Below are 18,265 nucleotides of genomic sequence, written 5' to 3' on the forward strand. Positions count from 1 at the left end.
CAATTATGACTAAATCACTTATTTGACAATTAATTTGGGGGCATAGTCTTGAGATATTTATTATATGTATAGTTCTATGCTGTTTAACCTCTCCCCCATCCCAATGGAAATCTTTTTATTGGCTTTTCTGTTTACAAAAACAATACATATGCACTATTTAAAATTCTGAAAATACAAGAGGACATAAAGAATAAGATAACTTGAAAAACCACCACCCAAAGTGTGTCACTATTAACATTTTGATTTATATTTTTCAAGATTATTTTTCCATGCATATGTAACAGGATTTTAGAAGTATATCAATGTGTTTTTCTCTTGCACTTCCTTGTCTGTCACCACCCCTCATTCTGTGTGAAGCATCCTTTTCTCTAAATCATTAGGATTCTTACAGCAGGAATGCAAAAAGTGGAAAAAGAGTCTATGTTCAGTTTTTTTATCTGTAAAATAAACATGAGTTTTTTCTTTTTAATTTATTTATTTTATTTATTTTCATTTTTGGTTGTGTTGGGTCTTCGTTGCTGCGCGTGGGCTTTCTCTAGTTGCGGCAAGCGGGGACTACTCTTAATTGCGGTGCGCGGGCTTCTCACTGCGGTGCCTTCTCTTGTTGCCGAGCACGGGCTCTAGGTGCGCGGGCTTCAGTAGTTGTGGCACACGGGCTTCAGTAGCTGTGGCTCGCGGGCTCAGTAGTTGTGGCTCGCGGGCTCTAGAGCGCAGGCTCAGTAGTTGTGGCGCACGGGCTTAGCTGCTCCTTGGCATGTGGGATCTTCCCGGACCTGGGCTGGAACCTGTGTCGCCTGCATTGGTAGGCGGATCCTTAACCACTGCACCACTAGGGAAGCCCCAACATTAAGAGTTTTGAAAGCTGAACTTTGACCACAGAGAAAAGGATTTTTTAAATGATTTTATTTCTCATTAACACAAGAAGAGACAGAGCCAATCAACTAAATCATAGAGTTTTACTAAAAGCCAGGAATAGAGAAATCTCAGAATGAGGGAAGTGTACCTATGGGGGCAGAGGAAGGGGGGTGGGAGGGGAACTTTAGCTCAGAGGATTACAGAGGAAAAAAGAAGAAACTAGGGGAAGGGGAAGTAGGCAGTGAGACAGGTGTATTCTGACTGCTACTTTCTGGACTGAATCCCTGGAGGGGAAAGCATGTTGGACAGATTGAGTGGTAAGTGAAAGGCAAAGGAGCTTTTGCCCTGCCCCCAGCAAAAAAACCTAGAAGGAGATTGCAGCTCAGGGATATCCCACACTAGTATTGGTCAGGGGGTAAGCAATAGCAGAACAACAGTGACTAGCTGCAGAATGGCAAACTCAAACTGATCTTGGCTCCACTGTGATGTGGAAGGGACCTCCCCCAGCGGGAATCCAAAAATTAGCAGGACATTAGTTGAGGAGCAGCTAGTGTACAAGGACCAGACCAGCTGTCCTGCAGTGGAAACCAAAGCCCACCCAATGCCATAAGGATGGGTGAGTATCCCCATGCATAGATGCCATCTTGGCCAGGCGGAGGGTAGGAGAGAACCAACCAGCCGTGTTAGGGAACTGAACTTTGAAGTAATGAATATTTACCTGATAGAGAGCATTTTACATCAAAATAGACTGTTAAACCACAAGAGACTATTTAATCTGGAGGAGGCTGAGATAACTTTAATTGGAAGGGTGGGAGTGTGTGAGATTAGATTTGTTAAGAAAAGTAAAGAAGCCACATGCCTCTGAGTAGAGCAGTGTTCCCACTCTAGATCTTATAAATATGTTAGGCAAAATGGAATGATTGAAAATGAATAAAAGTCTATAAGTATGTTTAGCATACATGCTTTTGTAACCTGATGTTTTTCACTTTACAATATTAGGGTTTTTTGTTGTTTGTTTATTACATTTTCTTTCCCCCAGGTAGCTATAAATAGCTTGAGGACAGAATGTTGTTTTTTATTTCTTTGTATCTACCTCAGTGCTGAGCACAAAGCAGACACTCCATGTCACTGCCAACCTAAAACACTTCTAGTTCTGTCCTACAGGCATGCAATTTAAAAAAAAAATCTTGAAGCAAGAGATAGTTTAGAAGAAAGGGCCAGTAGGAAGAGCATTGAACGGCTATCTGAGATCCTGTCCTGATCAGTCACTGACTAGGCAAGTCACTTTACTTCTTGCCCTCATTTTCTCCACCTTTAAACCTTAAATGGGAGATAATGCCTTCACTACTTTACATGCATGTATGAGGCTCAAATAAAGAAATGTACACTTAACCGCTAGGAAGAGAATGCAAAATGATAAAATACAATGTTTAATCCAAATCTAATTTTACTAGTGACCACGGACTAGAATACCAAAGTGCCTGAGATAAGGCTTTCTTTGCTGGCTTCTCTCCTCCCACTACCTGCCTCCAAATCCGTTGCTGCGGTGGCGTTCCCCCCTCCTCCCCCCACCCCCATGGATGTTCTCTGACTGCAGGAGCAGACTGCAGGAGTCAATGATCTCCCGGTAAATACCTGTTTTTAAAGAACAACTGAAAGATTTTTACTTAGCTGACCTGTGACTGTTTCCTGGACACAGATGGAAAAAGTTATTTAGAGACGGGAAAACGATAATGGCATTTTTTATTCTAACAGTGATTAAAGATCGTTAATCCTTTCCACTTCACCAATTAGCAGGTCTTACAGGTCTTGATTGAAAACAAACAAATAAGAGTAAGGATTTTCTCCACACACCAGTAGTCTTTTTTTCTTTTAATACCATGCATTTTCTTTTTCTAAATTATTTTATTTTATTTATTTTTGGCTGCGTTGGGTCTTCATTGATGTGCGAGGGCTTTCTTTAGTTGTGGCGAGAGGGGGCTACTCTTAGTTGTGGTACGCAGGCTTCTCATTGAGGTGGCTTCTCTTGTTGCAGTGCACAGGCTCTAGGCGTGTGGGCTTCAGTAGTTGTGGCACACAGGCTCAGTAGTTGTGGCTTGCGGGCTCTAGAGTGCAGGCTCAGTAGTTGTAGCGCACAGGCTTTGTTGCTGCGCGGCATGTGGGATCTTCCCGGACCAGGGCTCAAACCCATGTCCCCTGCATTGGCAGACAGATTCTTAACCACTGCACCACCAGGGAAGCCCACCAATAGTCTTAACTAATAGCCTAAGTAGGCTGTGTAGCCAGGACTTCACCAGGCAAGGCACTGCACCTTGATTCCTGACCAGGAGGCCTCCGGTGTCATGCCCCGTGTTATGTGGTATATGGTTCTGGATCCTCAAGAAACCCCCAGCTTTGCCTCCAATGGTTTTAGAATCTAAAGCAAGCATGATCCTGAATAATTCTTTGTTGTTTTTTTTTTAAATCAAATTCTAATTTAAGTACCATTCAATATTTAAACAGATCTCTGAGAAGTATCTTCTTGAAAAGTAAGGAATATTTTTAAATGTTGAACAATTATTCTTTCACTTAGGAAACATTAATGAGTATTTGTTATGTGCCAGGAGCTGTGCTAGGTCCTGGGATACAAAAATGAATCAAGCTCAGTTTAATAGGGGAAACAGATGTGTCAAACAATTGTTCTACACTATAAGTAAGTAAATCATAGATCCTCACTGGCCAATGGGAAGGAGGACCCAAAGCACTCAAGATGGGTGCTGCAGGTAAGATTTCATGGAAGTGGCCCTTGAGCTGGAAGTTTTCATTCATGCACTCATGCCACAAATACTTACTGCACTCTCTGTGTGTCAGGCATTGTTCTAGGTACTGGGAATACAGTACTGAACAAAACAGATGAAAATCCCTACCCTCATGAACTTACATTCTTGTGTAGACAATAATGAAGACAAGTAAATACATGACTTCTTTATCTAACTAGTGAAAAGTGCTAAGGAAGAAAAATTAAACCACAAATGCAAATTTGAAATTGTAGATGAGAATGCCGTGGAAGGTCTCACAGAGAAGGCAACTCTTCCTATCTAAAAAAAGTGTAAGAACAAGCCCTAGGGATACCATGGATGATAAGGGAGAGGGAACAGTAAGCACAAAGGCCCTGAAGTAGCCAAGTCTCTGGATCGTTTGAGGAAGAGCAAGGCCAGTGTCTCTAGAGTAGAGTGAGTGAGAGGAAGAGTAGTGGGAAATGAGACTTGAGAGACAACCGGTGAGAAAGAGGGCCGACTTTGAACAGGAAGTCATTGGAAGGTTCTGAACAAGGAACTGAGAGGGTGACACTGCATGATAATGATCACAGGGGCAAGAGCAGACAAGATCAATTGGAGGTCATTGCAGTAGCCCAGATGAAAGATGGTAGTTTGAACCAGCATGGTGGCAAGGGGGGAGGCGAGAAATAGTCAAATTCTGGATATATTTTGAAGGTAGAGCCAACATGATTTGTTGATAGATTGGATGTGAAATGTGAGACAAACAAAGAAAGCAGAAAAGCACCAAAGTTTTTGGCCTGACCAACTACCAAGATGGAGTTGCCATCAACTGAAATGGGGCAGACTAGAAGGAGTTGGTTTAGGAGAATAGATCTAGAATTCAACTTTGAACATGTTTGGTTTGAGATGTTTATGCTATCTAACTAGAGATATCAAACCGTTGTATATTTGGGTCTGGAGTTCAGGACAGAGGTTGGGTATGGAGACATAAATTTGGGCACTGTCAACATATAGATCGAATTTAACACCATGAGTTTGGATAAAATCACCCAGAGAGAATGAGGATATAAAAGGGACTAAAGAGGACTAAAGAAATAAAAGAAAACGTTCCAGACAGAGGGGAAAACATACATGAGGACAAGAATGTAAGGACAGAAAGTAGTTTGGTTAAGTTAGACAGGAGTTGACAAACTTTTCTGTAAAGAGCCTGATAAATATTTTAAACATTTAGACATATATTTAGATACATGTTTTGTGGGTCATATGGTCTCTGTCACAACTGCTCAACTCTGCCATCATAGCACAAAAGCAGCCGTAGACAACACCTAAATGAATGAGAGTGGCTGGGTTCAAATGAAAATTTATTTATGGACACTAGAAGTTGAATTTAACATAATTTTCATGCGTCACAAAGTATTACTCATCTTTTGATTCTTTTCACCCATTTAAATACGTAAAAAACATTCTTAGCTCACAGGCCATACAAACAGGTAGCAGGCCAGGTATAGTCCTCGGACTATAGTTTATCGACTTCTGAGTTACAATATAGGGTGCAATCAAGGAGCAGTTGACAATGAAATTGCAGAAGTAGTCAGAATTTACGTCATGGATGAGAAATATTAGGTATAAAGTGACTGGTACATGGTATGAACTCAATAAATGGTAGATATCGTTATTGATCTGTTGTGTCATGTAAAGGGAACTAGCAGCCAACTTTAAGGAAGTGAGAGTCACAGTCAAAACTAAGACCTACAATCACAGGATTTAGCAATAACTAAACCAAGAGAAGGAAGAGGCTAAATGAGGCTATAACTGAAATGAGATTGGGGATGAGTGGAGGGGTCCCAAAGGTACCAGCAAGACATCCTTGGTGATAGGTACTGTAAAAATGCACACATGAAAAAAAAATGCACACATGGATGATAAGATGTAATGATACTTTAATTTTACAAAATGCGTGTGGAAACTCATTGTGGTTGCAGCCATGATTCATTTGCAGTCCATGAATTAAGATCTTAAATCATTAATGCAAAAGATGCTTCAGAGTCAATGAACTGTATTTCTGTGATATAGGAGTTTCTTTAATTACAAGCAAGCTTATCAAACCATAGATAAATATGGTGTACCAGTATATCAGAATCACCAGGCAGAATGTAGGCTGTGTAGACCTACCAATCCTCTCCACTAAACCACCTCCCTACTAGCAGGGCAGGTCGGGTTTACTTGTTGTTCTGTTCCTGGCCAGTTGGGTGAACTTAACCCAAGCCCTTAACTCTATTGGACCTCACTCTTCTCTTCTAATATTATATTTGTCCCTTTGAAAGGCAGGGAACACATTGTTTAGCTTTTGATTCCTTTCAGTTAATTTTAATCAAAAAGACAACTGGCCAGTGACCTGGCCTGCAAGATTACCATTATTTTAAAATAAATTTTATTTTACTCCACTATAGATATAAGACATGTTCATAGTAGATAATATGGAAAATACTGAAAAGGAGTAGTATGGTCACATGGGAGTGGAGAATCACCCCTATATTCCATGGAAATCACTATTAAAATTTTGAATTTTGGGGGGTGTCTTTCTATAATTATTATTATATCTTAAATTTCCAAACTTTTTTGCCACCACGAAATTTCAGCTCTCAGCCTGCCATAAAAACAACCTGAAAACACTAGAATATATTAATATTATGAGACATTTTTCTTCTCCAGTACACAAAACAAAACTTCATAGTCCACCAACAATATATGATTAAGATTCTTTTTTTCTTTAAATAATTTTTAAATGTACAGTTCAGTGGCATTAAGAACATTCACATTGTTTTGTTTTGTTTTAATTTATTTATTTTTATTTATTTATTTTTTGGCTGCAGTTGGGTTTTCATTGCTGTGTGCGGGCTTTCTCTAGTTGCAGCGAGCGGGGGCTACTCTTCATTGCGGCGCACGGGCTTCTCATTGCAGTGGCTTCTCTTCTTGCGGAGCACGGGCTCTAGGTGGCTGGGCTTCAGTAGTTGTGGCACACGGGCTCAGTAGTTGTGGCTCGCAGGCTCTAGAGTGCAGGCTCAGTAGTTGTGACGCATGGGCTTAGTTGCTCCGCGGCATGTGGGATCTACCCAGACCAGGGCTTGAACCTTTGTCCCCTGCATTGGCAGGCGGATTCTTAACCACTGCCCCACCAGGGAAGTCCCTATGATTAAGATTCTTGAGGATGTGCTTCAGGACTGTTTGTTGAATACTTAAAAATAAAAGTCAGCATTCCATTTTTAAAGAACAGCTGGCTGTGACTCCTCTGCAGTTTTTGCTTTACGGTCCCTTCTGATTCTTAGCCGTCATTAATTTACTGGAAAGATTGAACGGGACTGAATTAACAATGCAAACACACAGTTGTATAATAAAAGTCTGTTATTCTTCACGTCTGTATTTTTTTAAATCATTACTATTTTTCAAAGAGGCTATCAGATACAGGTCAAATTATATTACATGGCAACTATAAAACTCCTTTTAACCACACTAAAAACATTCTCAAGAATTATCTTACAGCCTACAAATGAACTTTGAAGAATATTTGACAAAATAAAAATCCCTGTCTAACAAGGCATTGCCCCTTAAGAATTGTTTAGAAAGGAACCAGAGCTGTGATAATAAATTAACAATTGAGCATTTCCTGACTGTTGCTTCAGTTCTCATATTTCTGTCTTTCCCTTCACAATATTATTGTTGTGATGGGGGAAAGGTACATGTTTTTAATGATTTCTGTGCCTGTTGTTTTGCCCACATTCTCCAGAAAGCCCTTTCAAGACTGTTCTTTGGAATCAGGCTTTATATGTGCATTCCAAGTGAAAGTTGGGCCTTTGCCAGTGAATTCAATGTCAGTGTCAATTATCAGGGTTCAAGAACACTTCTGTGAAAGGCAGTTTGGTATAGAAGAAAGAGCAAGGGACTGGGGTTCCAGGTCCTAATTCTGACCCTGACACCTATTAGTTTTGTGTCCCTTAGCTATTTACTTAAACCAAATAAAGTTTATTTCCTTATCTGTAAAATGAGAATAATAACTGCCCTGCCCATCTCTCAAGGTTGCTGTGAGGTTACTGCAAGTGAAAGTGCTTTTTAAAAAATGCTAAGTAAGTGTCAGGTTTTTGTGTGTGTTGTTATATATATAAATATATATTATGTATAAAAATATATAATAATTTACCATTTCAACCAATTTAGGTATACAGTTCAGTGGCATTAAGTACATTCACAATGTTGTGCAACCATCAACATAATCCTTCTCCAGAATTTTTTCATCATCCCAAAATTTAGACTCTACCCATTAAACAATAACTCCCCATACCTCCCTCTTCTCCACCCCTGGCAACCACCAGTCTATTTTCTGTCTCTATGAATTTGTCTACTCTAAATAGTGATACAAGTGAATCACACAATATTTGTCCTTTTGTGTCTGGCTTATTTTACTTAGCATGCCATTTTCAAGGTTCATCCATGTTGTAGCATGTATTGGAATCTCCTTCCTTTTTAAGACTGAATAATATTTCATTGTATATATAAACCATATTTTGTTTATCCATTCATCTGTTAGTGGACATTTGGGTTGTTTCTCCCTTTTGGCTATTGTAAATAATGCTGCTATGAACATTGGTGTACAAATATCTGTTCAAGTCCCCCCCTTTCAATTCTTCTGGGTATACACCGAGTAGTGGAATTCCTGGATCATATGGTAATTCCATGTTTAATTTTTTGAGGGATTTCCATACTTTTTTCCACAGAGGCTGCACCATTTTACATTCCTACCAACAGTGCAAAAACGTTCTAATTTCTCTTACATCCTCACCAACACTTGTTATTTTCTTATATACTAAACGTATATAAGAACCATTCTAATGGTTGTGAAGTGGTATCTCATCGTGGTTTTGATTCGTATTTTCCTGCTATTAGTGATATTGAGCATGTTTATGTGCCTATTGGCCATCTGTTTTATCCTCTTTAGAAAAATGTCTATTCAAGTCCTTTGCCCATTTTTTAATTGGGTTGTCTGGGGTTTTTGATAGTATTGAGGTGTATGTGTTCTTTATATATTCTGGAAGTAAATCCCTTGTCAAAGATATGATTTGCACGTTTTCTCCCATTGCATGAGTTGCCAAATATTTTTATTTTTATTCATGTACCAAATTTTATTTAAAAAAAATGCTCAGTCCTTCATTATTGAGCTTTAGGAACTGAGAACACTCTCCCAAATAGACTTCCTCTATATAAACATGATACCATAATTTAGAGACCAGATGAGAAATTTTCATTGGTAGATTTTTTTCTTCTGATTTAAGTAATAAGAAAAAATATTTTAAACTTCCCCTATTCACACCCTGTCTCAGTAAGATATTTAATTTAGTAGCAAGTTGGAAAGTAATTTTCTTTACCTGCTTACACAAGAATTAGGTAGATTAACAAATTTGATAACAGAAAGCTAAAGCTGTATATGCCTGAGGAGAGAATACAAAGACACTTTTAAAAAACAACACTTCCTGCTTGTGCCTTGCATTCACCAGCCACAAAGGAAAAAAGAACAAGCCATATCCTAGCAGAGAATCATTACCATCTCCAGAGGTAAGCTGTTAAATTGTGTAGGTGGAAATAACATTCAAAAAAATATTGAGTACCTACAGGTCTTTCATTCAATCATTTGTTTTACGAACTTGATGGTCTCGGCTCTGTGTTAGGCGCTGGAGACACAAAAATGAATGGACACTGTTCCTGCCCTCAAGGAGCTCTCACCCGGGTGGAAAAAATGACCAAGAAACAGACAATTACAATACAATATGGTGAGTACCAGGGAGCTCTAAGGAGTGTTTCCATCATGGACAATTCACAGTTGACTGCTGTGAGGAATATCTCAGAAGTATCAAGCCTACTGCTCGCATGTAAGGGCTTACAAAATCCATTATGAATATAAAACCTTAGAAATGTTAAATACTGTCTTTACATCCTTGGTATTCTTTAAGTATTAGAGATAGGGTGTATAAACCACATAGGATTTGGGGTCTAAAATTTTTTTTAATTTGTTTTCATTATAAAAATTATGCATTCTTATTGTAGAGAGTGCAAGCAATACAGAATTCACCAGAGGTAACCATCATTAACAGCTCGCTATGTTCTATGTCATCAAAGATGCTATTGACTGTAAGATGCATCCTAAATTCAAAAGTGCTAAGAATTGGAGAGAAAAAAAGGATTTCAAGGACTTCCCTGGTGGCACAGTGGTTAAGAATTCGCCTGCCAATGCAGGGAACACAGGTTTGCGCCCTGGTCCGGGAAGATCCCACATGCTATGGAACAACTAAGCCAGTGCGCCACAACTACTGAGCCTGTGCTCTAGTGTCTGTGAACCACAACTACTGAGCCCACGTGCTGCAACTACTGAAGCCCGCATGCCTAGAGCCCGGGCTCCACAACAAGAGAAGCCACCACAATGAGAAACCCATGCACCACGACAAAGAATAGCCCCCACCTGCCACAACTAGAGAAAGCCCACTCACAGCAATGAAGACCCAAAGCAGCCAAAATTAAATAAATAAATAAATTTATTAAAAAAAAAAAAAGTATTTCATCAAGCACTTGAAGTCTTGGGTCTATATGAGCAGAGGGCAGAGGCACCAAGGCAGTCCTGAGCAAACTGTACAGGAAAATCAGCAGGAAATCTGGCTTGCATGATTAAAAGAGGATTACATTCATTTTTCTACTAATGTTTTGTACCTCTAGGTGCTGTATATTGCATTAAGAAGTAGCATTCCAAAACTCCCTGGCTCTTAGAAGATGTTCCCAAAGTTTATGTTCTCAGAGCTGTCCTTAGTACCTCATGTGTAGGTTAAGGAATATGATCCTCACCCTTCCAAAGATTTAGTCTGTATTACTCAAGTGAACCTTTGCCTGGAAGGAGATAAATCTCTAGTTTCTGAAACATTGGTCAATAAATATATATTGATCCCACATGGACTTATCAGATATGAAAGAGCACATGGCTTTTTTTCATTTATCGTCCTATATTTGTTTTCTCTTCTAAAATCCAAAGGGTTTTAAGGAATGAAAAGTGTTGCAATGTAACTTGTCCAACTGCCAGTTCTCTTTGTTTTAGAAACATTGAGGAGGCAACATGGTATAACATAGTGCAACAGAAAGACCTGTGCATGGAGACCTAGGTGCTACTCTTAGCTCTACCACTAATTAGATGTGTAATTTTAGATAAATCACTTCACCTCTCTAGACTTCTGTTTCTCATATCTAATTGCTCTATCTAGTCCATAGGTTATTGTGCAGATCAAAAGACATCATAAATGTGAAAGCACTTCAAAAAATCTAGCAAATGCATATTATAACGTATTATTAATACATACATTTATTATTAGTCTGCAATGCCAATATTAGACTCAAGCAAGAGGAGCCCTTGCTTCAGAGGTCCCTGCATATCATAAACACAAACGCATACAAGTTTATTAAATATCTATCAACATGTTCCTAGAGGATATGGCCTCATCTCTGACAATAGCAACAACATTCTTTGGAGTGATTCAGAGATTATATACAATATTTTCTGGATCTGAGCCAAAATGGATCATCCTGATTAAACACATCAAATTTGACCTCACAGCCGCTCTGAGTTAAAAATGGAGATGCCGGGGCTTCCCTGGTGGCGCGGTGGTTGAGAATCTGCCTGCCAATGCAGGGGACACGGGTTCGTGCCCCGGTCCGGGAAGATCCCACATGCCGCGGAGCGGCTAGGCCCGTGAGCCACAACCGCTGAGCCTGCGTGTCTGGAGCCTGTGCTCCGCAACAAGAGAGGCCGCGACAGTGAGAGGCCCGCGCACCGCGATGAAGAGTGGCCCCCGCTCTCCGCAACTGGAGAAAGCCCTCGCACAGAAACGAAGACCCACCACAGCCAAAATAAATAAATAAATTAATTAAAAAAAAAAAAAAAAATGGAGATGCCATTTAAATACTGTTCGAGCAGTTAGATTTAATTTAGACAAGAGAGTGAGCTGTACTAGAATAGCTAAGTGAAACAACAGAAGATCCTCAGATAAATAAGGAATTATGGTCTATGGCGGAAAATAGTTTTTATTTTGTGCTAACCACAGTTATTTGGTATGGACTGTTGCTTGCTATTAATGATGTTAGCAAACATTTACAAAAGATACAAACAGATCTAAGTTTGCCTACTTCACTTTTTAAATAATTTAAAATACTTAGGGCTTCCCTGGTGGCGCAGTGGTTGAGAGTCTGCCTGCCAATGCAGGGGACGCGAGTTCAAGCCCTGGTCTGGGAAGATCCCACATGCCGCGGAGCAACTAGGCCCATGAGCCACAACTACTGAGCCTGCGCGTCTGGAGCCTGTGCTCCGCAACAAGAGAGGCCGCGATAGTGAGAGGCCCGCGCACCGCAATGAAGAGTGGCCCCCGCTTGCCGCAACTAGAGAAAGCCCTCGCACAGAAACGAAGACCCAACACAGCCAAAAATAAATATAAAAATAAATTAATTAATTAACTTAAAAAAAATACTTAAAAATTTTTTAGGGAAAATGATTTTCCTAAATAGAAAGATACTAAATGTGACACATACAACAAAAGTGATAATCCAGTAAAATAAAAGAAAATTGGAACACGGAAATAAAAATGTTTACATGATTATGAAGACATTCAAATTCAAATATATATCTATATAATAATCACATGTATAAATATATAAATATATATAAATTTATATGTGTGTGTATATACATGCATATATATACTACTTCCTAAACATTCTAAGTGAGGTGTAGTCTCCTATGAAGAGAGATTTGAACAAATTGAACCACATATTTTTCTTTTTTTTTTTTAATTATATCCTAACATTTAAAAATTTGAAAGAGGAACTTAGCACTTTATGGATATAGATATTGCTTAAAGGCTGGTGAAAAAAATCATGTGATAGGATTTATATGATAAAATAAAAAATTTCTAGTATCTTCTGTAATAATGATTATCACTGCAAATGCATTGAAATGTTTGAATGTAATATGTAAAATTCATGGTTCATTTCCAAATATAAATACTGATTTAGAAATTTTATTGACAATTTCAGTTGCTACTGCCTCAGCAGAATAAAATTTCTCCAATTCTACTGAACCAAATTTTAAAAACATCTACTATTAAGGAACTATTTTTCACATGAAAATAGTATTAAGGTTAATTTTTAAGACGTCCTCTTTTCTAAAGATACATATTGATATATTCATGAATAAAATGATATGTCTAGGATTTGCTTCAATATAATTGGATAGAGTTGGGGAGTATAGATAAACCAACATTGACCAAGAGTTAATACTTGTTGAAGTTGGATGATAGGTACATGGGATTCTTTATATTTGCATTTGTAAACATTTGGGTTTTTCCATGATAAAAATTTAAACAAAAAACTAAATACATTGATTCAAGAGAAGTTGTCTATTTTGCTATTAGTGTCAACAGAATACAAATTAAATATATGATAACATTATAATTAATGATTTTCCTGAAAAAAAATAAAATGTATAGAATAAGTATATGATAATTTATAATTATGTACGTCTTTATCTTATACCTCATCCAAACATCACCAGTCCATCAATAGAACATGCAAATACACAATATTAAGCCCAGTCACTTTTGCTGTTTAGCTTTCAGTCATATAAAAAACATTGCTTTATACATTAAAAAAATTTTTTGTCAAGGAAAGTGGATAGAACACTTATTTAATTATTTATTTATTTTTAGCTTGATTTATAACATTTAATGATTTAGACCTATTGTATGTAGCCCTCTACTTGTACTCCTGGGTACTAGAAATGTTAGGGACAAGAATGTTCTCAAAATTTCCATTTTATTCTTAATTTTAACAACTAAGTGTTTAGATGGGGATAACTGGAATACTGCTTTAATTCAACTTGTAATTGTCTTTCCCCATGTATTTTAGAAAAACATTGTATAATTATGCTGGACATCACAAATGGAGCTCAAATATCTCAGAACATTTTACCCAAAGCAGGAACCACGTGCATTCATGATTGTATTGACACTCTTCCCCTTTTCACAGACCAGTGACCAAAACAGCCATCATCTCTTTAGCAAGAATAGATGAGATCAAGTTACAATCTTTTCAGGGAAAACCTTAGGGGTGGTTGGAGATAACTGGTCATCCATATCAAGTTTATTCTGTGTAGAGTTCTGTTTATAACCCTAGTTTTTTGTTCAACACAAATATTAGGCTTTAGGACAACTTGTGTAGAAAGAAAGTTTAAGATCCTCTATATTTTATATGATGGAGACATTTAGCTTCCTATTTCCTTTACATCCATCCCAAACTAGAAAATGTAAAAAGGTGAGGGGATAACTATCTGGTTGAGAGTTAGTCCACATAACCAACTAACAATTAGTTTGTTTTGTTGAAACTATTCATATATTCCTACCCCAAAGCCCTTTGTCTGTTTGAATTAACTGTGTGATAGCTCAAATCTCCACACGTAGCAATATTTTCAGACTCTTGAAAAAACTTCTTTCCAGTAAGGTACATTCATACTACATCTCTCCAATTCTAACACACTTTTGATTTAGGATTGACCAAAAATGTAGTAAGCACTTTTTTAGGAGAAAAAAAAAAAAAAGACTGTAAAATTAATTCAAATTTCACAAACATTGAAATGGGTGTGTGTGGGGGTGGGGGGGGTGAGGAAGGAGTATGTCTTGGAATTGAGAAAACACTTAACTAGGATTTTCTGAAAGCGCACTTTAGAATTAAGAAAGTTATTACAATTCTCATGGGAGGCTGTGGGGCGCGACAGGAGCCAGAGAAAGGTGTACATGTGGGTCATTATGTAGAAACAGCATGGTGGCCCCAGCTCTGGTCGTAAAGGCGTAGCATGAGAGGATGAGGACCTAACAGGAAGGACACCAAGAGTGGGGAGAAAGGGGCTTGAGAGCAGTCATCAAGGGTCAGGCAGGGGTTGGCCTTAAAGACACATTACATCAGGAAATTTGCCTGCAGCTGGCTCTGCTTCCAAATAATCATAAAAAACCAGAAAACTACAGAAAGTGATTAAGGTGAGCCCTCACTTCTATAACTTCCTTCCCTTAGCTTATTATCAAAACCTAACCACCAGGCAACGCAGGGCCTTTCAGTTAGCCTTCTTGAGAAACAGGGCTGAGTATTCTATCTCCTGGAACATTTAAAATTATATTTAATCTCATTTTAGTGGAATATTAAAATATTGTTAATTCTATGTGCTAAGAAATGCAAAATGTTTTGAGACTAAATACCAGCGGGTATAGTCACTAGGTGTTATTGCGTTTACCCAGTAATTGGCTCCTTTCCTATAATAGATGAATCTCTATTTCAGAATGAAAAAATAAATTAAACAGAAAACAAATTCCCTACATAAAGGTCATATGAGCTCTTTGTAACCAGGAATGAGGTATTACAGTACACTTACTGAGCACCTGGTATTTAGTCCAGGTGGCTTGCTTCACTCTGTAAATGCCAATAACTAGTGTTTGTAAGTCTGAACTATTATAATGGTCACTTTCATGTAATAATCGCATCCTGATTCTCTAACTGGAAAAACCAGCATAAAAATCATGAATGCTCTGTGACTAAATAGGGAAAATAAATATTCTTTAACAATTTGGGAATAGGAACAGTGTTTGAAAATGGAGACTAGAAAAGGAAAAGAGTCATTCTGGACCTTCTAGGCAGTTTTGAATCTGTCTTCAGCACTTCCAAAATCTAAGAGGGACAAACTGCTACAAAACATCTTTAACGTCTGTCTTCCTCATTCCCACCTCCTTTCTAGGTAGAGAACATTTTGGTTTTTATGTGTTGTTCTATTTCTTAAGCCCCGGGTAAGAGGATGTCAGTTGGTAAACAAAGGAATTGCCTCCTTCATTCATTGAGCTCCTACTATGTGTCAGGCACTGTTCTGGGTGTCATGGGACCAAAGGTAACTAAGGTAAAGTTCCTCTCTTCAGAAGCTTTCATGTGATGGGGGGACAGCAGTCAGGGATTGAGACCAGACAAGGAAACAAATCAGTAGGCTACTTGGTATTGATTATGGGTATTGTTAGATACCAAACAGGATTATTTAAATCAGCCTGTGGTGTGTGTCTTGGGGGTGGGAGATAGGACAGCAGTGGTGTACTGGAATGTAAAGTCTCAACCAAAGAGCAGGAATCAGCCAGATGAAGTGCAGCAAAGGAATACAGAAGAACCTTCTTGGCAGAAGGCACAGAAATAAAATTGGCAGAAATTGGCAAGTCATTAGATGGATCAAAAAGAGAAAGAAGAATCTCATAGATGGGCAGGTAGAAGCCACAAAGGTGTAGGCAGAGCAGTCAAAATCAAGTTTCCATCAGATTTTTCTTCTGTCAACTCTGCTTTGGGTAATGCCCCATCCCCTTAACTGGTCCCCTTTGTCCTGACCCAGGTCATGGCTTCTAACCTGACTCCAATAATTAACCTCACCCTTCTGAGTTTGACACTTTGGCAAGTCACCATCTTTTTAGCTCCCTCCTGCTTTCTATCCCTGACGTTCATTCCTGTTAAACCCTTTCATTCAGTGCATTTTGTTGTTTGCTAGTGTTCCAGATGCCTAACACCCAGTTAAACTTAGTTTTATATGTATTGATTTTCCTTTGCTAGAAAGAATACACTTACTCAAAATAAGAGCTCTCTTAGTTTTTGTTTTTGTAATGATTTTTAAAGAAATAGCCAAGAGCCAAGGGCTATGGGCCAAGAAAGCCAATAATAATAATAATAGCTACGAAAGTGGACTTTTGTTGGTTGCCTGCTCAGTGTCTTACCCCTGCCTTTTTTCCTCCGCAGTACCTTGATCTTCATTTGAGGAATCCACCCCTCCCCATGCAGTCCATGTGCTTCCAGAGAAGTTGACCTACTCCCTGGTTAGTTCAAGCCAACCATCACATTCCATATTCCCATGCACATCTTTCAGAATTAAACAAGTGAATATCAGGATACTTGCTGGACTGATGGAAATCATTCTCTCTAGATGTGGATGAGGGAACATGTACTTTGGGGGTCTGCTTGCAGCCATCTTGTGATCATGAGAGTTGCTGGCTTTAGGATAAAGGTGTCACTGTGGAAGACAGAGAAAGATGGAAAGACTCTGAGCCCTTAGTGATACAGCTGAGCCTGTAGTGACTGAAGACCTAGAGAAACGGTCCTGAATGACAAACTAACCCAAAAGCCTGCCTTACCTCTGGACTTTCAATTTCATGAATCAGTACATTCCTTTATTGTTTAAAACAGTTTGAGTTGTGCTTTTTTGTTACTTGCAACATAAAATATTCTATGCTGTACAGCTGTTACTGGTTGAGAGCCCACTATGTGCCAGGCATTGTAATGGAGGTTCCACAGAGACTAATACTCACAACCATGTTTTTTTCTTTTTTAAAAATTGTGGTAAAATATACATAACATGAAATATCACATTTTAACCATTTTTAACTGCACAATTCAGTGACACAATGTTGTGCAACCATCTCCACTATCTACTTCCAATCACAACCATAGTTTAAGGTGGGCATTAATATCCTCATTTTACCAAAAAGGAAACTGATCCTCAGAGAGGTGCATTACCCAAAGCAGACCACCAGTTAGTGGTATAGTCAGGATTTAAACCCACGTCTGCTGGACTGCAAAGTTCATGTTTTTTTCTACTTCATTACAGTACCAAAATAAATTATCAAGCAAGGAAACAGGAAATCTTGGTCAAATTTCCAGCCCAGGGTCCACAACATAGAGATTAGGACCTTGGGAGAAGCAGATCCAGCAAACAGGAAACAAGGTAAGGAACAAAAAGAGATCAGAATCCAAGTCATCAAAGGTAGGACACTAGAGGTTGGAGTCAAAGGGAATAGGGGGAAACATTTAGGTTCAAGAAGTAGCGTTTGAAAAGGGGCTTATCAGTGGAGACTTCAAGAATATCTGGTTGTATTTGTTCACCCTAACCTGGTTTGTAGGTGAGCAATCCTTGCCCTGCCTACTTCCCAAAAGGATTCTGACCTTTAATGAATATAACGAACTATATTTTAAAACAAAAATACCCTCAATTTTATGTTAAGTATTCATTAAAGTAAGTCACATAATAAAGATGATCTGTATCACAAAGAATACATATCCTGTGGTGAAGCCTGGCCCTTTAAATGAGTCCTGAAATGACTGGAGAGCTCTATTACCTTCTTGTTAGGACAAGATGGATTGCAAGTAGTGTTCCCCAGCTCCCCACCCCCCCAAATTACAAGCTTCTATGCTAAAAGCTATCCACCTTTGATGAGTATCTCTTAATTGTTTACTTTTTAACTAAGGGTTTTTAACTAGGGCTATTAGAACTCTAGAGGGTGTTTAATCTGTTGATCTGTTTGTTTTCAAAAGTCTGACTCCTTTCATTTGTGATCCTAGGTAAGTAGTAGCTTGGAGGGTTTTACTTATACAAAAAGATCAGTTCACTAATTTTCAATTTCCATAAGTGTAAATTTCTAGTGTCAGAGGCTGTCTTGAAATGGGGGAGGGGAAGTTTTGAGAATGGATTGGGTAAGACTCCCCAATGTTTTCATATCCCCAAACCTTGA

General features: G+C 38.5%; 1 long non-coding RNA gene across 2 annotated transcripts in view; it reads left to right on the forward strand.

Moving 5' to 3' along the window:
• The window catches only part of LOC132377114 (uncharacterized), a 322,850-nt gene extending 305,970 nt beyond the window's left edge, over positions 1–16,880 (forward strand). For both annotated transcript variants that reach the window (XR_009506532.1, XR_009506533.1), the window contains one exon: positions 16,500–16,880. This is a non-coding gene — a long non-coding RNA (uncharacterized LOC132377114). The remainder of the gene's footprint in view (positions 1–16,499) is intronic.
• Positions 16,881–18,265: the final 1,385 nt, after the last annotated feature.

Source organism: Balaenoptera ricei, chromosome 13 (genome assembly GCF_028023285.1).
Source record: "Balaenoptera ricei isolate mBalRic1 chromosome 13, mBalRic1.hap2, whole genome shotgun sequence".
NCBI lineage: Eukaryota > Metazoa > Chordata > Mammalia > Artiodactyla > Balaenopteridae > Balaenoptera > Balaenoptera ricei.